At 41.5% G+C, this 21,860-nt stretch overlaps 1 protein-coding gene across 3 annotated transcripts in view; it reads left to right on the top strand.

Moving 5' to 3' along the window:
- Positions 1–2,390: 2,390 nt before the first annotated feature.
- The window catches only part of ZBTB20 (zinc finger and BTB domain containing 20), a 475,279-nt gene continuing 455,809 nt past the window's right edge, over positions 2,391–21,860 (top strand). For all 3 annotated transcript variants that reach the window (XM_050977301.1, XM_050977281.1, XM_050977297.1), the window contains exon 1: positions 2,391–2,813. The gene's annotated coding sequence lies outside the window, so the exon portion shown is untranslated. The remainder of the gene's footprint in view (positions 2,814–21,860) is intronic.

The following is a 21,860-nucleotide window of genomic DNA, read 5'->3' as shown; positions in this document are numbered from 1 at the left end:
AAATTTTAAAAGCATGCTCACTATCCTACAATTTTTAATGATGACATCAAAAGAAGCAGACCCACATCACCACTGGAAATGCTGTTCCCTCTTGTGTGAGGAAATCAGCACTAACTTGCTGGGCATCACTGATACAATTGCAGTTCCCACCAGAAATGTGGCCTTATGAGACATGGGAGACAATAAATGGTGTTCAAGGAGAACTTCTTCTGCATCTCTTCAAAATCAGTGCCCTGCCCCTCCACAGCACGCCTCATAAATGCACATCCATGTATTAATGAATTGCCACCTGCACACGGTGCTACCAGGAGTTACTAGTTGGGAGGTATCTGCTCCCCGGTAGCACATGGTGCTACCAGGAGTTACTAGCTGGGAGGTATCTGAGTGAGAAATGATGGTCACATCATTTCTCACTCAGCGGAAAAGCTCAGCTACAGGAGCCCTCAGCTCATTCTTGATACTCAACTACAGACTGTGAAAGATTTATGTATATGAAGTGTGCTCAGTTTTACTGTCATGCAACATTGTTTTGACAGCCCAGATGAAGTTCCAGGTATGACATTATCAAACAGAATATGCCCTAGAGAAATTATTTTTCTATATATTTTATTTCACACTCTGTCATCTTAAAAATGCAGAACAGGCCACAAGGAAATTAAAGCTTTGATTCGGCACAGAACCTCAGCATATGCTTATGTTGAAGCAGCTACGCAGTCATAAAATGCCTGTGATTAAAATCCTAGTGCTTCACAACAATACTCATATGAGTCTGATGGGGTCTTTACCTTCTTCTAGTACCAGATGAGATGTAACCCACATAAGCGGAATAAAAATATAAAGGTAATGTCGTGTTCAGGGAGGTAATAGGGGAGGAAGAAAGATGGTCTTGTTTCTTACACCAGTTCTGAAATTGAATGTATGAAGGGCTGCTTCAAGAGAAGCCCCTGAGAATGATGAAAGAAGCCAGGCCCTGCCCTGGCAAGGACCTCTCAGAAAGCCCAACTCATGGGACAGAGGAGTTTTCTCCAAACAGGTAGTGGAACCACTCAAGCTCACAGCAATGGGACACATGGTTGTGCAGGAAGGACCACAACAAGGGACGATTCCTGGAACTCTGGTGACAAACTTTGGCATGGAAGATGGAGAAACCATCTGGAATGGGAGCCCTTCCCTGCATGGCTACAAGAGACACATTTAAACACTCATGATGGGAACGTGGAAAGAACTTGGGTAAGGGTGGTAACTTTACATAGGGTGGTCCATGCTAACAGAATGACAGAGAAAAGCAAACATAACCAATCTCTGGGATGAGGGAATTGGAGAAGTGTTGCGCTTGATCACATCGGAATAGGATGGCAGGAAAAAAAGGCAAGTAGGAAGCTCACCATTCTTCAGAGGAATGATAACCACCAAATCTCAACTAACCTAGTGCACAGGAAGGAAGGATAGTAAGAGAATAGTTTAGACAAAGTGTGAGTTTAATTTGATCAGACATGAGAAGGATGCATGCACAAAGGAAAAGGTAGGTCAGACGGGCAGAGCTCTGAAAGAACAGCGCAAGCATCAAGGACTACAATCACAAACACCAGCAAAACCAAAAAAAAAAAAAAAAACCAAGAGATGTTTTGAACAATTAAAAACTCTATAAATACAAAAAATGGTGTAACAACAAGGGAAGGCCTGGGTCTTCTCTTCAATGACAAAGGAGGGAGACTGAGCCCACTGCCCTCCAGGCCCTCCTGGAGGCACCAGCGCTCTTGGGGCTCCAGAACGCTCCTAGTGCTCCTCGACCCGGACCTGGCTGCAATCCCAGCACCTACGAAGGCCGCCTTTGCTGCCAGAACACCTGCCGGCTCTGCCTGAGGGGCTCTCTGCCCCAGGCCCCACAGCGCCCAGGCGAGGGATCCCTGCGCCAGAGCAGGGACGAGAGAAGCGCTCCTGGGAAAACGCCTTCCCCTCGCTTCCCGGCGTGAGCGCCTCACGCAGGCAGCGGGGCAGGCGCGCTGCCGTGGCCCCTGCGTGCGAGGAAGGAAACGATCTATGTCCCTTCCTCCCGCCCCCGGGACACCCCGGCCGCCCCCCCCTTCGCCATTGCCCGGTCCTCATTCCCGGCCGGGCCCCAGCCCCCCCCAGGGCCGCCGCGGGCTCCGGGCGGGGGCGGGGGCACCCCCCATTGGCCGAGTGCGGCCCGTCTGCCGCGCTCCCGTTGGCCCGCGCCGCCGCCGGCCCCGCCCCGCTGCCGCTCTGCCATTGGTCTCCCCACCCGGGAGGGCCCCGTCCGGGCCCCGCCCCCTCCGGGGTCATTTAAGTTTATGGAGGAAAATAAATAAATAAAACGGGAAATAGAAATGCGTAGAAGGCGGAGGGGGGAGGGCGTGGCGGGGGGGAGCGCAACCTAACCTGCTGCCTGGCCCGCGGCGGCCAATCGGCACCCGAGTGCCGGCACGACTGACACCTCCGCCCAGCCAGTCAGCGCTCCCGAGCGGCGAAGACGGCCCCCTAGCGTTCTAAAATTCGACCAATGAGAGGGTCCGCTCGTTTGACCGACGTTTCTACTTTCCAATAGGAGGGGCGCATAGCGGACCGGCTTCGCCTATCGAGAACCAGCCGTGAGTCGCGAGGAGGCGGGCGGGCCCAGACGCCGGCGAGAGGCGGGGCCCGTCTTGAGTGGTGGCGCTACGAGCCAATGGGTGCGGGCCAGTTGGGCGGGGGGGCCGGGGGCCAATGAGGGGGCCCTGCGAGGTGGCGGCGGCCGCCTCTGAAAGTGCCGCGAGCCGGCGGCGCCCAGCGCGGGGCAGGAGAAGATGAGAGAGGTACCGGCGCTTCCGGGGTCAGCGCGCGGCCGGGGGCGGGGCCCGGGCGTGCTCCGCCCATCGGGGGCGGGGCGGGCGGGTGAGGGGTGGTGGGGGGCGAGGGGCTCCGCGTCCCGGCGGGCGGGGAGAGCTCGTATTCCGGGGGCGAGCGGAGCCGGTAGTCCTGCAGGGGGAACGGCTCGCACCCGCCGCCTCCCGGAGTTTTTTCGCCGTACCGAAAAAGTTTGGGAGCCGGCGGGGCCACTCCCCTGAGGGTGCGCGCGGCCGGAGAGGGAGACTTGGCACAGACATTCCCCCCGCTTGTCCCCGTCTCCTCTCTCCCCCCCCCGCTCCTCCTCCTCCTTCTCCAGCCGCGCCGCTGGGAAAAGTTGGCGGCGCTCGGTTGTGAGCGAGGGTCGGGGAGGGAAGAGATGCCCAAGAACCATCTGGACACAATCCCGTACAGTATGCTCCGGGATGACCCCGCTCGAGCAGAGAGGTTGGGCCGGATGACCCAGTGTGGCCCCTTCCAGCCTAGCCCAGCCTGTAATCCAGTGGTTCTGAGAGGGCAGGTTGGGGTTATCCCCCGGGAGAAAGGCAGTGCCGCTGCCCGGGCTGCCGCGCGGGACGCGGGCTCAGGGCTGGCCTGAGGAGGAGCTGCTCGTCCTCCCGCATCGAAGGGCTCAGCTGCTTGGGGTTTTTTGGGGCTTTGGTTCCTTTTCGATGCCGTCCCCGAGGGCTCACGGAGCAAATCAGCTGTTGCCGTTTTCCCTACGGAGGCTCCGGCAGCGCCGTCCCACCCGAGCGCACCGCGCGTCCCACGGCGCTGCCGGAGCCGTCGGTCCCTTCGGTTCTTCCTCCGGGCGCCGGGCAGCCTCCTGCGCCGAGGGGACAGCGCCGTGTGCCCGGCTTTCCGTGTCCCTGCCAGGAGGGAGGGGGCTCGGCGTTTGGCAGTCGGAGCGCAGGAAAGAAAAATGGATTTGCAGGTTGAGGAGGAAACGGGCTGCCGCGCTGCCCGTCGTGTTCCCAGACTTCGCCTCCTTTTGTAGCCGAGCGAGCCGGTGCTTCTCAGGTTCAAAGCCCTCCTGTCAGCCTTGGAGCCCTCTGTGCTGAGTGGCAAATGGGAAATTGTGAGAAAGTCAGACTCACTGTAAAGCAGATTAATGTGCAAAACCCTGAAGCTCGGCTCTCCGAGCGGAGTAATTATTTTAGGAGCAAAAAGTATCTCTACAAAAGCTGTTATTGTCTACAGCTACTGGATCACAATCCTGAAATCCGAGCGCCTTTCTGGGTCTTTCTGAATGCCTGGGATATGCTCTCAAACAGAAATGATGGTTTTGGAATTTACGGGGCTGAGGTTGTAGAAATGTAGAACCATTTCGCGTCTGTGAGTCTCGGGGTGCTTTGCAAGAACGGGTAACTCAAGACAAAAATAAACCTGTGATAGGAAAGTACTGTATCCTTCCCTTTCACACACAAAAACCCCTCAGAGGCAAGAGCTCTTTCAGCTGTTCAGAGGATGCAATGAGGACGCAGTATTAGAGCTGACTGGGAGGATCCTTCCCTCCCCAGTGGAAAATGTGGTGTTTGTGAAGTTGCAGTTTTCTGCAAGAAAGTTCCAGTTTTATTGGGAAAAAAAAGTTACATTATTCTGACCGGAAAATTAAAGCGATGGTTCATGGGTACCTGCCTTGCAGAGTTCTGTCAATTCTTCTTTCTGCTTACAGGGAGAAAACACACTTAATAAAATCTTCCCCTTAGAGACTTCCACCTTTTTTTTTTTCTTGTTTTCCCCCCGTTTTCCTGTTTTCCCCCCTTTAAAGGAATTGCTTGGAATTTTTATTCCACAAAGGACGTGAGAGCTTTACTTCTTACTCTGAAACGGAACTAAATATTTTTTCACAGGATAAAAATTCCAGTATTTGGCCAGCCTGATTCAAAACTTCTGGAAACTTGGGGCCAGATCTTTGACTTGTACAAACTGGCTAGTTCCATTGTGTTTAGTCCACAGAGGATTTGGCCCTAGTTAATTAATGGTTCACCCGAGGTCATGCAGCGAGTCGATTTTTAAAGCTGGAAACAGAATCCAGAGCTGTTATTATTCCATCCTGTCATATATCTTGAAGTTTACTGCACAACATTATATTTTTCTTAGACAAGCTGGATTAATAAGAGGCAGAATCCACGAGGCTCTGATTGCAACTTTTCTTAAAAATCATGTTCTTAAAAAAAAACTATTCAATCGTGATCTTACTAGAAAAGCGAGTAAATATGTTGTAATTAGTGCATAGGTGACACTGACTACCGAGGGAGAGAGAGGCCTGAAAAACTGCTTTTGTTATTTAAACCTTTCTTTCAAAGTACAAAAGCATTTGATTGGCACTTCACTGATTTAATAGTCCATTTGTAATGCAGGAAGAACATTACAGAAAATTTTAGCATTATTTTAAATCTCATCATTTAATCTGTAGGTGTTTTTAAAAAATCCTCATTTCTAGGAGAAGAAAACTTTCTGATAGCATGTGGAATCTGTGACTAGTCAGTTGTTAAAGATATGAATGCCTTGTGTCTTCCAAAATGAAATGGTTTATGAGTCTTAAACTGTTTGTTGTGGTAGCACAGAAGTAAAACACAAGAAAAATCCTTCTGGCTGAGGATTTAATGTTTGGTCTTATTATGATGTAATATTAGGAATGGAACCTAAGTCCTCTGGTTTAAAATCAGGGTTGCCAGCATTCATATTAAAGTGAAGAACTGTTCAGATCCTGCGCAGCAGCAGTACCAGATGTATGAGATACCAGCTAGCCCATTCAATCATCTCAATTTACGGAGGCGGTCTTTCACCTGTCCTTGCATAAAGATGCATTGTGAAGGTCAACTTTTTTCTGTTTTACACAGGGGGAAGATAAAAAGGCTAGAAATCCAAACAGACTGGCTGAACACACCCCTTTCCCCCAGTGTTGCTGATTTTTCAGGGGAAAATAAGATTTCATAAAGTTCATAAAGGGTTGTTTCTGCCCTCCAAATGTTTGAGGAGTGACTTCATCGCTAAAATGTTATATACTAGAAAGACTTTGAATTAAACAGCACTGAAATGACTTCCCAATGTCAAAAAGCAGTCAGTGACAGAGTTTGAACAGACCTTCTGCCTCCCAGGCCACAGCTGCACCTATTGGCTTCATTGTCCCATCCCTCCTACGCACATGCATGCCTGGCATTGTTTTGGAAATACAGCAGAAACTTGATAATTCAAACTGATGACTTGGAGAGCCACTTGTGGAATTAATTTATTGGGTAAATTAATGACTAGATATGCAGGCAGATTTAAAAATAAAAAAAAAAGGTGGTGTGTCATAGTGTATGGTTTGTTAATTCAGTGTGATTTATTTGTCACTGCATGAATTGAGTATCCTGGAAAATATTTTGTTAGAAATTTTGTAAGTCTTAAATCTCAGCATGGTTCTGTTCTTGTTATGTAAATCTGTGAGGAGAATTGGGTTTCCAGCTCTTCAATGACGAGTTATAATTTGGGATTAGAAATTAATCCATAGCACCTATTTTGTGGCACAGGATTTATAGCATGCCTCAGAGGTTAAACCATAGCCTTAGTATACTGATCTGTGCTGTAGGCTTATTTGATTTCAGCAGGGCTGCCTGCCTAAAACAAATAGGATTTGATCCTTGCTGGGTAACCTTGGTCAAATTCCAGGCGGCCCTCAAGACTTACTATTTCCATCTTGGTATTAGAAAATAAGTGTGTTCTTTCTGTTTATTTTTCACAGGGCCTCAGTATTGTTCAGTATAGTTTGTCATGTGAGGCTGTAAATCCCTTCAAGCGAGGTGGAATTTTAGATTTGCAAACTGTTCCCAAATGATTGCATGTGTATCATGAAGGAGAAGGCAGTCCTCTAGCCAAGAATGGACAGAATTAACCGAGTTTAGCTCATTAAGATTCCAGAGTGACTGCAGATACTAATGTAGAAGATGCTACAGGGAAAAATAATTATTTTTAATTTGCTCAAAGTACCAAACTAATGTTAAGTAAGCCGAATTCATCTGTAATTGCCCAAGAAATCTTACCAGCAGTTTAGGCTCTCTGAAGAGGCATTGCAGAGAATGTGCGCAAATCATTACTTTATTGATAAACAAACAAACAAACAAATACAGTGTCTCAAATTGGCAGCTATTAGTAAACTTTGCTTGTTTACCCTTACATTGGCATGCTGACCCTTGATCTTGCATATCAGAGCAACCCAAGCAAGTCAAAATTCAGTTCTTTAATTTTCATGAGCAGTATATTCACTGAGAGGAATCATTGAGCATATCTGAAACAAAAGAAAATAGTTGCCATTGACTAGTTTTCACAACCAGAGGTGATTTTGGAAGGTCTGTGTTGCTTTGGGAAGTCCCGTGTTTATGGCCTGAGTAGGGTGAGCAGGAAATAAAAAGATTTTGGTGTGTAGATAATTTTGTTCTTACTGATAAAAATGGATCTCAGATTATACTCTGATTTTCCCAGATATTAATGAAAGATGCCTCAAGGAATAGCAGAATAAGACATTTTGTTATCAAATTTCTTTGTAAGAGAAAGTTCTGATTTTGACTCTTTAACAGCTTATTCAAAGAAATAATAATTTCTTTCATAATTTCTTTTTTTTTAAATCCAATATGATGTCTAAGCCAATTATTGCTTCTTATATTTTCTTGAAAGCATATTGAAGACTGAGTACTTGTTTACTGGTCTGGGTTCCTGGCTTAAGACTTGGGCCTCATTAAGTTCTCTGCCATGAATAGCATATTTGACTTTAGGGAAAAATTGCTCACTCTTTGTTTCCTATCTGTGCAACAAGAATAATACCATGTGCTGTCATCACGAATATTTGCAAAGGTATGTATGTGGAGAACTCCAAAATGCAGCCATCAGGATTATAAATAATATCTAAAGTAATAATATCAGATGGTAGGGGCCAATTTTTCCATTGGCTGTTTGGTTTGACAATAAATGCCAGTGTCAGTAGTTTTATAAACTTTGGTGTAGTTATTCTGGGTTTACATCAGAAAACAGAAGGTGGCTTAGACATGAATTTCCTCTTTGAAATAACTGAAGTGACATCAGTGGAATTATACAGGAATGATTTTGGCATTGATACTGCTGAAAGACATAGTGCTCTCTGAGTGCTTTGGCCTCATACAAAGTGAGCTGTATTAGTAGTACAGGAGTTCAAAGCTCCTTTGGAATTGCAGTCTCCTCTTTACCATTTTAAGTTTTCAAGTACTGCAGCTAGCAAGTACTGTTTCTGGAAGAAATTCCAGGATTCAAAAATGTGTGTCTCCCACCCCATAGTAATTGTGCACACGAATTGCCTAATTTCCCACATGACTTTCAGCATATCCGTTTGACTAAAGCTTAAGAAAGTGGAAGTTTTAAAGCATTTTTGTAGCAAACTCCAGTCAGACATCTAGGCTGCTTTTCTTATACATAACACTTTCTATTTCCAGACACTGTAAATATTGGCCTTCAGAATAGCTTTGTGCAGTGTTTACCCATATCACTTTATGGAAGATGAAGAAAGCAGAAAATACTCACTGTTTCCAAAACTGGTGATAATTTTTAACTGCTTGTATTTTTGTATGCATCTTTGGAGACCCTGAGGCTTTATTTCCACCACCACTGGTTCTGTACACTTCCATCTCCCACTGGTGCTGGTTGTAAGTTGCAGTCATTAAGCATAAGTACCTCAAGGTAGATATTAAACACTGTCAAAACTCGTGTAGAAGTTACAGCTTTTAGGTGCAGCAAAAACAAAGCAAAGTTCTGGGAAACAGGTTCGAAGTGTCTGAAGTTTGGGCCTCTAGAAAAACTGTCATTCTTCTCTATTTTTAAATGTACCAGAATGAAATTAGGGATTGAAATGGCAGGTGCTGCTATTCTTTTGTTAAAAGCAGCAATATCTGTTTTGTTAAGCAGTTTTCTGTTTCATAACTGTAAAGTAAATAAATAAAATCTTTGTGCTGTTTAGGTGGAGTTTAAATGTGGGTTCTAGATTGTCTCCAAAACAATTTGTAGGACTTCTCCCCATTGTAGTGTATGAATAACACCCACTGAACTCAATGTGAGGGTTTTTTAATCGTGTGGCTGAAAAGAAGAGTCCCTATTTATAGCATTCAAACGTTGGCAGGTGCAAGACTGGTGAGAAATGTTAGTCTCACACATAAAAACTACTTGTTTAGGAGAGACTTCTACGTGGTGGGAGCTGCTCCTCGCTGGGCTGCTAGAATCAACAGCATTGCTCAGTGGCTGTCTTCTTGTTGAGATCAATCAGCTTGCATTTCCAGGAGGGTGTGTAACGAAGAAGGGCCTGATGGTGCTGATTGCAGTAATATACTTAGCTATGGCAGCCTTAGCTATTATTTATAGAAGTGCTAATTATATCAATAGAAATAGCAATATTAATACTGTTAAGTGTCAGAATCCACGCTTGACAGCATGAACTAAACACAGCTACTGTGAAACAAAGCAGCCAGCTTGTCTCCCTTGTCAAACCACCAATATGCATTTCAGGAAGAATACACACCCACCTTAATTGCTTGGGGTCTCACCATTTTTGCTCATCTTGTTATATCACTATCATTTCAAGCTGAAAACTCACAAGACCGGCTGTTCCCATGAAGTGTAGACTGTATTCAAAGTCAGTCTGGAAAATTCAAACTGTGACTAAAAGTGTTACAGTGGATTCCAGTTTAAAGCTGTCATCCTACAATGCTGGAGACTGCAAGTGTCTTGAAGTTCAGAATCTGACCAAACTTTTTTTTTTTTTTTAGTCTGTATCCTACCACTTCTTGTTTACAACATAGTTGGTGAGGACTCACGTAGATTTCAGTACCCACAGTTACCTTCGGACTACGTTACAGCCAGCCTCAATTGGCATCTTTTAAAGGGCAGAAATCATATTACCAAAAAATAAACAAAACTAAAAGAAAACAAGAGCATATTGAGACTTGTTGTCTGGCTGCTTTTTTAACATTTAAAATATGCTTGATTTCCTGTCACAGTTCTTGTTACATCTGCCTACCTCTTGTGACAGTGTTTTAGACTGACTTCCCACAGGAGCTTACAAATCAAGCAGGTTAATGTCTTCATTAAAACTGAATAACAGTTTACTTTGGGAAAAAAACATATTAAATATTTCAGGATATTGAACACCAAACTACTATTAAGCTTTAACTAATGCATTTACTTTGCTGACACTTGCTCTCCGATGGGACATGTAGCTCGAGTTAATGTCACTCGAAGTGATGTTTAAGACTTCATGAGAAAGTGTTTCCAGCCCCTTCTAGATGATTTTACTCTAATTCTATCACTCTGTACTTGAGAAAAAGTTTTAAATAAGTTATTTCAGCAACTTGCCATCCTTATTTTGGAAGTGTACTGGGTATAAATGTCTCCTTTAGAGTTTTAAATAATCCTTTCTATGTCCTAGATACATGTGGTGCATTGTGTAAAGAGAGTGACAGGCTGTCGGCCTCTGGACATATAAAGAATGTCCTTAGCATGCTTTGCCTTTGGGAGGAAAATACAATGATTGTTGCAAACAGAAAAGATTTGAGTTTTGTCACCCGTGATTGCAATCTATCTTAAGGCATGATTGATTTAGTGAATCAGGGGGATAGAAATACAGGCACATGGCCAGTAGGTCAAGGTTTCTCAGCTGGCAAGTAGAGATATTCTGCGTGGGCTGCTGTTACTGCAGAACTGTGGACTTGTGTCGTTCTCACTCTCTGTAGAATCCATTTGCAGTGATGCCATGTGGGGCATCCCATCAGTAATAGGAATGGGGTTTGTTTGGGTTTCTTTTGTTCATGTTGCACTGCAAATTCTGTTGGTGTAATTTGCTTTATCAGCTCTTTTGTTTTTGTTGGGATTTTTTTTGACCTCTTCATTTGGCAATCCTACAGTTTACTTATCTATTATCAGAGCTATGTCAGACAGTGATGCGTCATTCTTTCTGGATCCAACTGCAGCAGCATCCCAGTACATGATGCAATCAAACTACATTCCTCCACTGGCGGATTTAGACCAATCCTTTTGATGTTTGTTAATGTATCCAAAATCAAAGCCACTTTCAGTTTTATGCTGTGAGAATACTGATACTTTGTTGTAACCCTTCCCATCCTCGGTCTGTAATAATCCTGGAGTTCTTCTGACATCCATTTAAACTCTGTGAACAGGTGATCTGTGAGTAAATCTCCCTGAGGAGTTGCAAACTTTCTTGAATTATTTACATCTACGGTAGGAATTCTATCTTACTTTGCACACTGGGCTGATTGCATAGAGGATACAATATGATGCAGAAAGAAATGGAGGATGTGCCTAGAAGATAAAGATATGCCTTAGACTCATGAATATATTGCATAAAAATAATTCCTACTGTAATGCTGCTGGCTTTTGCTGTGTTAACTTCAGGGAAAAAAAATTGTCCACAAAACTTAGGATCTTGGTTATAGCCAGAAAGAAATAGTTGAGAAAGATGAATGGCTTAGAGAATAACTTATGCAATAGGTCAAAAATAAAAAGCCTGGTTTAACTACTGGTGGGTATCTGAAGGACGTCATTGCTCAGTGGTGATGTTCTGGAATATAATGAGCACTAGCTCATCTCATTTGGCAAACATGGTAATTCCAGGTAGGACAGGAGATAATTAATACATGCATATGGAATATGAATTGTTTTGTTTTGTTTTAATTTTAACTCTTGGTCACAATGCATTTAAGTTCAGTAGAGTAGAAAAAAATTATTATTAGTTTTAGTAGAATAATTCTGTGGGGCACTCCACTTTTTGAATAAACAAATACAGATCAATATTTTCTTGAATTTACTGGTCATGCAGATTTGTTCAGTATATTGCCATTCACTCCCTTTAAGTAGTTCCACATGTCGCATTTTTGGAAATTTTACATTTGTGGTTTGAAAACAAAAATTGCTGTGCCTAATTCTGAATTGCAAGATAAATAAGACAGACCTGTTTTTGTTACCATGGTGGCTGAGTACTTCTACTCTTGTGGTGCAAATACATACTCAGGTTCATGATTTGATTTCTGAAAGGCCTTGTGGACATTTGTTAAAGTTTTGCATTTTGTTCCAGTAAATTGCAACATTTTGGTCAAAGGGTGTTGACTTAAATGGAACAGAAGTTACCAAAAAACCAAGGACTGAGATGAAGAGGGTTAATAATTCCCCTTTTTCAATGATGGCTCATCTTGGTGCCACTGGGAGACACTGACCCAGCCTTGCTGTCCAGCTCCAGTTCTGTAGATGCCACTCACCTGAGCTGACAATGTGGTGCTTTTTACCTGAGCAGCACTGCTCCTGGACAGCATGATAACCTGACCTGACCTGAGGAGCATGTTAACTCCAGATTCCCAATTAGTACTGATGTTATTTGCATGAGTTCATTCTAACAGGAACTGGGGAGTCCCAGATGAGATCAGTGCCCCATCCACTGCTGTTGGGTATTTTACGTGCTGTAAAAGCAGTGCTGCCTCAGGAAGCTTTTAGTTAAAAAGGCAAGTCAGGAGAGAGGTGAGGGGAATAAAATGTTAGAATTTCTACTGTTGTGGTTGCAGACCAAGACACAGGGAAAAATTGGATGATTTTATTGGGATAATCGACGGAAAGGAAATAGAGGTTTTCAGAGGCAGCTAACTCCCACTAAAGCAAGTAAGGGAGTGATGTGCCAACCTGCCATTTGTGCCTTTGAGAATGTCCCCAGGGAGTCTATTGTAGAGCCAAGCATTGAACTCTGATCTTCAGTCCCCCACTAGACAATCGTTCCTTTCTGCTTTAAGTGTTTTTAATTGAAAAATACCATCTGAACAGTGTCTGTAAAGAATTACTTTTCCTCAGAACCTCCAAAGGAAAAGCAAAATGATGTGCTGCAGCAATAAATTAACCAGGGATCAAAATAAAAACCACAGTCTTGTTATGAAAACCAGAACTGGTGAGTAAATACTGTGAATTTATGACACCGCTGGAAAAATAAATCCACTCTGGTAAATGTTAATACTTTTAGAACTAAAGATTTTTGGTTTAATTATTAAACTATTCAAAAGTCTTCTAAGCAGACTTTACATGCAAAAGCTACAGAATGTTTAAGAAAACATACAGAAGTTCACCCCTTGATTTTCTGCAGGCACTGTTTATATCTATGTCGGTGTTTGTTTCAGAGAAGAGAATAAAAGTCCACATGACGCTATCTTACTCTCCTCAAATAGCAGTAACACTCTTCCTTTTATATAGGGTTGTACATATATTCACTCACACATTCTCATCACTTTGTTAGGAGGTAGACTCTTTTCCCATTTTGCAGGTTAGGAAACCCTGGCAGAAGTCAAGGTTACATAAATCCAGAGAAATCGTGAGAGTCAGATTACGCTGCTGGAGTGACCCATGTTCAGGCCACTCCAACACGTCCCCTAATAATATTTTACAAGCCTGAGCCATCTGTGTGTGATGAGATCAGAAGTAAGGAAGTCTGTAGTTGCCAAGAGAATTTTAGTAAGCAGAACTGTACAACTACAGAGAAATCCTACAGCATCAACAAAGCTAGCTCAGAGAAATAGTCACACTTAGCTGGTTTTGACTCTTAATTGGAGAGTGTTCGTGTTGAAGTTTAAGGGTTCTTCCTGTTGCACACCTAATTATTGATCATATTGTGAGCTTTGCATACATTATTAGGAGTCTCCAAAATGGCTAATTCCATATTTTGCAAAAGCAAGAAGACACTGCTGCTGCATCTCTCAATGCACATGGAGGGATAGTCAAGCCCTACATCTTGGCTGCATCCCAGTGGTTTGGCTTCCTTCCCCTCACAAGCACACACACAAACACATAAGCTCAGAAGTACCCCAAACAAGAGACCCCCCAAGAATTGCCTGCCTACTTCTGATCCATGGACTTCTTGCCATGTGAGGACTTCACATCAATAAGATTGGATATTATTTATGTCTTCCTTCTTTTACTTTGTGTAAGATGAACTTCACAAAAACAAATAAATACAAAGTATAGTTCTTTCAAATGCTCTCAGCTTCAATTTCCCTCTTCTCCCTTTGAACACAACTGGGACTTGACTTGACTGGAGGTGGAATTAAGCCCACATTGAGCATTTTCAATGCTCGCAGTCATAGAAGAATTTATAGTCCTACAAAAAGGGATTCTGAAGCTCATCAAAGGACATGAATCTTTAGCGCTCAAGAATGGTTCTGATTCTGGAAAAGAAAGTCCCTTGAGCTGCTTTCTTGGTTACTATGGGTTAAGTTAAACTAGGCTTTCTCCCAGTTTGTTTTATTAGAAAATGGTATTTATTTGACTGTGGTATGCTACCTAAAATTGTTATAATTTGTTTCTTTATTTCCATAAACATTTCTCTGTTTTTTTTGGAAGAGTGGTTACTTAAAGAAAAAAAAAACAACAAAGTAAGCTTAAAAATATATTGCTTGACTCCCATATAAAATTTTCTCTTGTAATCAGTATATATAGTTTTCCTATAGCACCAATCTAAACAAAATAAGGCAAACAAAAGAAAAGAGAGGGAAAAGAGGCATTAGAATCTATTTTCAGGATGGCATATCAGACCACACGCACTTATGGGGTAGAATAGATTTATTATTTTGGGCAGTACAGTGGAACTTATGAGAAGCTTTCTTTTTTTATACAAAGTTAGTTCAGAGTAGATTAAAGTTTATTTCAAACTCAGCATATTTGACCTCAAGCATCATAAGAGTCATGAAGAATTGGCTCATGCTATTAAGTTCCTACAGCGAACTCCATAATAATGATTAATTTCTTTCATAAACTCTCTTCATAATTAATACAGGTTTCATTGTGGGCACTGCTATTCTCATATTGATTATCTCTACAATTTAGATTGGATTTGTAAAATGATGTCTTTGTTTACTCTGATGGCCAGACATTTATTTTACTTGGATAACTCTCATCATTTGCAAACTGGACTGGGGATACTGCTATCACAGAAATTACAAATATTTCAGACCTAATCCATGCAAGAGCAGGGATAATTCTTTGGCACCTGAGATTAATAATACTTTGGTGTTTTCTGATGTTTCTCATCTGAGAATCTGAGTTCTTTATGAACTATTAATTAAGCTTTAAGATACCCTTCTGAAATAGGAAAGCTTTAGTAGCCTCCTGCACTGGATAAACTCATATTTAGAGATGTTGACTGACTTAGTTCAAGTCACCTGTCAAGTTGTCTACCTTCGAGTTGGCTATAACCCATATTTGCTGATTACCTATCTTACCCTTCAGTTCTGAGTTTTTCTTACCTGGCATGACAATTTTTGATGTGGCATAGTTCCCTTTGGCAAAATATGCATTCTAAAAAATTGTAATAGCTGGATATGCTTTAGCTGCTGGAACAAATGTAGACCATTCTTGTTGCTTGTTTATTTTCAAAAAGAATTTAATTTTATTTTTAAACTACAGTAAAATCAGAAGACTTCTAAGACTCTAATAATCCCTTGTAAAAAAACCTCAAAACATGACTTTCATGTTTCAGACTTCAGGAGAAGCAGCTTTAATTGGAAAAGCAGAAAATAGCAAATGATGGTATGGAGAAGCTAAAGAGCCACAAACCAGATTTTGTAACATTACCCTGTACACTCCATGTAATGTTGTGCAACAGGTGAGCCTTTCTCTTGGTCAGTCTTGTGTATGCTAATAATGTAAATCCACTTTATTGCAATATTAGAGGAAACTCTTCTCATATAACTGAGAGATCCCAAGGCTGGAGGCAGTACATGTTGTTTAGTTCTGTTGCCCAGACCTTGGAGGGTCCCGAGCCCCATGGGAGCTGCTGAGCTCTCCTTGTTTTCTTAACTTCAGAAGGTGCTGGGGGGAAGTTGCAGTGACTGGCAGAAGTTAATCTTTTGAAAGCCTTGGAGACAAACAGGAATTCCATTTTTTGAGTTGAATTCAGCCATCCTGCTGAATTGCCAAACCTACCAGCAGAATGAAATGTAGATGTAAAAAGCAGCACGTATATACATATTAATGCTTCCAGTACAACATCCCCCATGCCTGAGGACAGTAAGTGCAACTGAGGACATGGTGAGGTTTACAAGAGTACCTCACATGTTGAGATGCTTTATAGTCCCCCCTGTGAATAGCCTAGCGAAAACCATATGTGAAATATAAATATACTGGGACTTAAAAATGGAACTGCATTCCAGCCTTTTAAGTTAATTTTGTAACATGCAGCATCTGAGGACTTAATGTGTGTTGTATCCAATGCTAGCTGAATACTGCAGGGCTTAATAGATGCAGTGTGTACTGGAGACACCAGAGGGTCTGATGGAAGACGTGAGAGGAGAAGAAGATGGCGGAAATGGCACATTTTAGTAAAAGAACAAATCGGTGCGAACCCACTGCGTGCTTGCTTCCTTCAGTCCGAAGGCAACAATGAACTCCCGTTGTCATGCTGAGTCAGTTGGCAGTGACTCACTTTATCAGTCTCAAAATTGTCCAGCATTTCATCAGACCTGGATTACACAATGGGCTTTTCCTTTTCCCCCCCTTTTTTTTTTCCCAATACACTTTTAGTATTAATAGGCCCCTAAATCATCTGATGTTAACATGTTTCCTCATTAACTTCTACTTTTTTAATTATAAGAATAATAATCATACAACTTCCCAGAGAGGGAAGTACAGTAATCCCAATTTGACTTGAAATTCTCAAGGAAAAACTTTAGTAGTTATGTGATTCTTTCAGTTAAAAATAAGTTAGAGCCTTTTGTTTCTTTCCACAGGATATTGGCATAGCTAACATATGCTCACAATTATTCAACTGAGGTATGTGTTCTCTGTTGGGTGTGGAGAGAAAACTTGTATGTGGAAACAGCAGCCAATGTATCAAAGTTGAATTTTTCTCCCCAGCATGACTTTTTGGGTTTTTTTTCTGCAAAAGCCTATTGGAGGAAACACTCAAATGCAGTATATTATCCATTGAAACAGCACACACAAATGATGTGATGTATTTTATGTGTGCATTTATCCCTTGGACACAAAAAGACACATTGCCTAAAATGCTAAGTGTGTGAATCTGTACTTAAAAACAAGAACATCTTCACAGTCTCTGTAGTTTATGAAAAAAATTAGGTCTAGGAGGCTTTATATCTAACTCTGCATATTGGTGCGCTTCACTAGATTCTTTGATTTTAGCACCTATGCTGTTACACAGTTTCAATGAAAGCTATATGAATAAACTAAAAATGTGTAAAAAGTGATGCTGAGTTGGCTGGACAGCAATGCATCTGTTTTAAAATCTAGCATTTCCAAGTTCAGCCATCTTGTCTGCCCTAATTTAATATCTGTATTTTCTACCTGCATGATAAAATTAATTTTGTTCAAGCAAATCAATTTTTAATCACATATTCAGGGCAAAATATGTGTCTTCAGTTTTTAATCTTAGAATGTTGGAGATACCTGGAATATGTTCAATGACGTCTTATCCTGGGTTTAATCCCATCCGTCTGTGTTTTGAATCCATCCTGGTGGCTATGAAATGGAAAGCTTCCAAGAGTCTTTGAATAATTTTTTAATTTTGTTCTTCAGTGGTTCTAGTTCTTTGTTGTTAATTAGATCAAACCGCATTTCTACTGAGGCTGTAATGGTAGTGTCATCAGTCTGTAATCTGTCAAGTCCCTCTGAAACCTTCTTCAACTGCTTTTGTAAATTTAGTACCTCTATGTAAAGTTCCTTGCAGAGAAAAGTGTGTGCTATTTTTTGATCAAAGTCCTTCTTGTTCTCAGTGCAAATTTCAAGACACTTGTTGATGCAAATGCAGAATCACATGTTCCTGAGAGGAACACTGAGTGTCTCTGAGAACCAGGGGCACTTTTTCACTCAGGTTACCCTTTTTCACTGGAGTTATCCAGCCTGCTGGTAACAGCAGATTTGTCTTTAGGCTCTATAGTACAGGTTTGGCAGAGTTTGGCCATTACTTTTTCACTTAGTGTGGCTGAAATACAGCACTGAGCAGCCATATATCAGAAGCAGAAGAAATAGTTTTAAACATTCTTGTTTCAAATTTGTTTCTTTCTGTCTAACCATATAGTAAGGACAGCTTTCTCATGCATTTCTCGTTGCTGGATTATATCTTTGGTAACACTGCACCAATATTTGTGATTTTCATTTTTTAGTAGCAGCATACAAAGACATACATTTCATTGTCCATAAACTTGTGGTCATTAGGAGATCATTTGTCATGTTCAGATAGCCAGCCTGCACTAATGTCACTGTTCAATGCTGTTACTTTTTCTTTTATTATCCTCCTGTTTCTTCTCTTGGAGATCTTCTAGTGGACAGCTGAATTTACAAGTCTCTAAAAGAAATGTTTCAATCATTGCTATCAGTTGCTCCTTTTGTGTTCTACTGAAGGCAACATCATTAAGACAAAATAAGGTTGCATCTGTCTTGTTAAGCAGAGATTTTCTTTACAGCATAATCAGCTGGTAAGCTTATTTCTGGGTCTTCAAGACACAAAGGTGTCTAATGTTTAAGAGCATCTAGGAGATTTGGAACACAGATTTAAATAATCATTGCAGCTATGTTTAATAATGATAATGACAGCATTAAAACATTTCACTTTCAGGATCATGAAACTCATCAGAGTCCTGCTTTAGTAGTTTCACTTAAAAGAACCTCTCATCTTGAAGAGTCTACAAATGTGAATTGTCTGAATTTTTTGAGATGGATATGAAGTCATCCTAACGTCTTGAACAATTTTGACAATGCCTACGCTATACTTTTAAAGAATTATCTTGGGTTTTGTTACTTTGGTACATGCATTTGGTACTTGTTGCTTTCTCCAACTTCTCTTGAAGTCAGAAAAATGAATATTTTTATGTGTCTTAACCATTAAGCTCCAGTTTGTAATATTGGTATCTTTAATATTAACAGTAGAGCAGGAAGCCTGTGGTCTGGATTTAACAGTTAGGATGGAAAACCTGTGTGAGAGTGCTGGCTTTTGTTAGACTTGTTATAGACTACTCAGATTACCTGATGGAAGTTTTTATATACTAGAAGTATTGTATGTTCATATTCAAAACTTGTTTTGTTTATTACTTTTTTTTAGCATAATTTGAAAAATTATTCCATTGACTAACAGCATCTCTCTCATCAGGCTCTGAAAGTGTTATTCCCCAGGTAAGTAGGAAGGCTAGAATTTCTGGTTTTTGCTGTCTTTTAGGAGGGACAGAACTGCTTTACTCGTGTCACTTTCCTGTTGAGTCTTAGAATGTTTAAATTTCTCATTTGCCGATAGAATATAGAGCTTGATTTTTCAAGCATCACTTCTTCCTATTCTTTGTTATTTTCATGTAAACATTTCTAAGTGTCAGATCCCGAATAGTCAGCACTGGATTGTTTCTGTATCTGACATTGTAAATATAGGTAACGTGACTCATGGACTCTTTCCCAAACTATATATAAGCAACCCCTGCAGCAAAATAATATAACATCTTCCCTCTGTCTATTGTGAGGGGCTGAGCAGGCCATCTTTGGTCAAATATATTTCTGCTTTTGAAACACCTCTAGCTTTGTCTGACAGGGCTTTGTCTCACCAATCACATCCATGTGAGTTTTGGTTTGGTGTTTACATGGGAGAGCATGGGGAGCATCTCTCTGAAAGCCAGTGCAACTCAGATACTTTCAGTTGCTGAAAAAAGAAAAATATTCTAATTTATCAGTACCATACAATTTGTGCTGCTTTTGTTCATATTTATCATATTTAGTGGTCCTCGATAGTTCATTGCTTTTTTTTGTTTTTTTTTGCTTCTGAGGATTATTTTTTGGGTTTTTTTTTTTTTTTCAGTCTCTCTCACAAGTTCCAAGTAGTGTGCATCCATGTGCCAGTAGGGTACCAAGGCCAGCTTGGGTGAGGCTTTGAACAACCTGGTCTAGTGAAAGATGTCCCTGCCCAAGGCAGAGGGTTGGAACTGAATGATTTTTAAGGTCCCTTCCAACACAAACCATTCTATGATGCTATGATCAGCCTCTCTGTGCAATCTTAGCTGTAGTTCTCTCAAATGAAATCCAGCTATCAGTTTTACAAGTAACTATTTGAACTGTTTCTTGATGTTTTCTCAAAGACGGAAGTGGATATACTGCTTCAAGAGTGAGAAGGACGTATCGGGTACCGCAGGAAATTCCAGGGAGCTTTCTGTGGATTGAGAGCATGGCCACAGTGGGAGAAGTGTGTAGAGTGCTAACTGTGTGGGATGGTTGGCTCTTTATCCATTAAGTTCTTCCCTGTCCCCACAGGGATGGTCTTAGCCCCAGTGCTCTGCTTAGAAATTCCCAGGACTTGATCTGATCTTGAGTGCACATGAGATGAGCGAGGACTGAAAGGCTGAAAGGCTGAGTTAGCAGGGAGGAGTTGGAGAATGAAGGTGCTAAGAGAAGCAGGGTAAATACTGCACCTCAGCCTGCCACAGTCCACTGCTCATCTCAGACGTGTCCAGATCTCCATGATAAGCCTGAAGACTGCTGTTAGAAATACTTTTTCAGCCCAGGTAGTATTGCCTAGAAATGTTTTTTGAGCAGAAGGATTTCAGTTCAAAGTAAAACCTGTGATGTTAGGGGTGCTTATGGCTACTCGTGAAACACTCGAGCAATTTCTGGCCATTTAATTGTGACAGTTGAGTAATTCATGGTACAATGTTTTACTTCCAGCCTTATGGTCTGCCTTTGCCATGATTTTCAGTCTGCTTCCTAGTCTTTAATCTTTTTAGCAGTTGGAAAACAAACTTGAAACATCTTCTTTTACTCTAGTAGGAAGTTCTGGTTTTATTACTCCTTGAGGAGACTGAGATAACTTTATGGACTTTTCCCTTATTTTATTCCCCATTTTGCCCGTCTCGTTCCTTGATGGCTTTCACTCTTCGATCAATTCCACGAATTTTAATTGGAATTTTTTTTCCTGTCTTCTCTTGTGATAAAAAGATATTTTCAAGTAATCTCCTTCTTTAGGCCCAGCGGTAAAAGGGCTGTCTTTGGGAATTTGGACATCTATTTTCCATTAAAATGAGTGGAATGAAGTGTTAGTGTCTGGCAGGGATTTGAACACCTTTGAGCTATTGAAGCAAGTATTCTCATTCCTCTGAAAGTGAACTCCTGTTGTAGATAGGGATGGATAATGTTAAGCTTTGAGACCTGTGGATAGTGTAGTAACATGAATGTGGATAGCACCTGTAAGTCAGATTTTTGGGCTTTATTTGTCTTGCACATAACTTTTCTCAGAGGAGTAGCCTGTAGTTATCCCAAAGAACTTCCAGCATCATAAAGTACCTAACACTACAAATCTATAGCAATTGTAATAGCTTAGCTGCTCCAGAAAATGATGTAATTTATCACTTATCTTCATATTTTGAAACAGGGGTCAGACTGAGTTGACTTTTAGCAGTATGGTGAACTGGTGCTTTTGTTCCCTGGTGGTTGACTTCTTGTGCTCCAAAATTACAGCTTTAATTTAGGACGTAAAAAGCTTGTAGCCTGCCTGACTGTGAGGTTCTAATTAAAGATTGCATGAGATGTGAGCTGACACTTGTTGGTTTCCAGTCAGTCTCCTAATACAAGAATTCTTGGATGTGTCAAGCAGTGTTGACTCTGAAGACTATTGTCAGTCATTTCAATGTAGAAACTATTTACTGCTTTACTGTTTGGTTTTTGTTTTGTTTTTTTTTTTTTTTTTCTCAAGAAATGAGGCAGGAAAAAGAAGAGATAATAATATTACATAGACCTTCAGCATTGTCACATTTTGATACTTGGAACCCAGAGTACTGTTTATGTTGAAACAGCAATGTGGGAGAGTAATGCCCCATAAATTCTCTTCATTATAACTCTGTGGCTACTTTTCTCATACCTGTTTTAAAGATGCTTACATGAGCTGCACATGATGCCTAAACAGGCAGTCTCAGCTCTCATGACTGAGAATAGCTGTGCTGCACCAGGTAACCATTAACAGCTTGCTCACAGTTTGCCCCCATAATCCC

The sequence above is a fragment of the Serinus canaria genome, chromosome 1, assembly GCF_022539315.1.
Source record: "Serinus canaria isolate serCan28SL12 chromosome 1, serCan2020, whole genome shotgun sequence".
Classification (NCBI taxonomy): Eukaryota; Metazoa; Chordata; class Aves; order Passeriformes; family Fringillidae; genus Serinus; species Serinus canaria.
The sequence above is the reverse complement of the archived record's forward strand: the minus strand, read 5'-3'. Positions and strand labels throughout refer to the sequence as shown.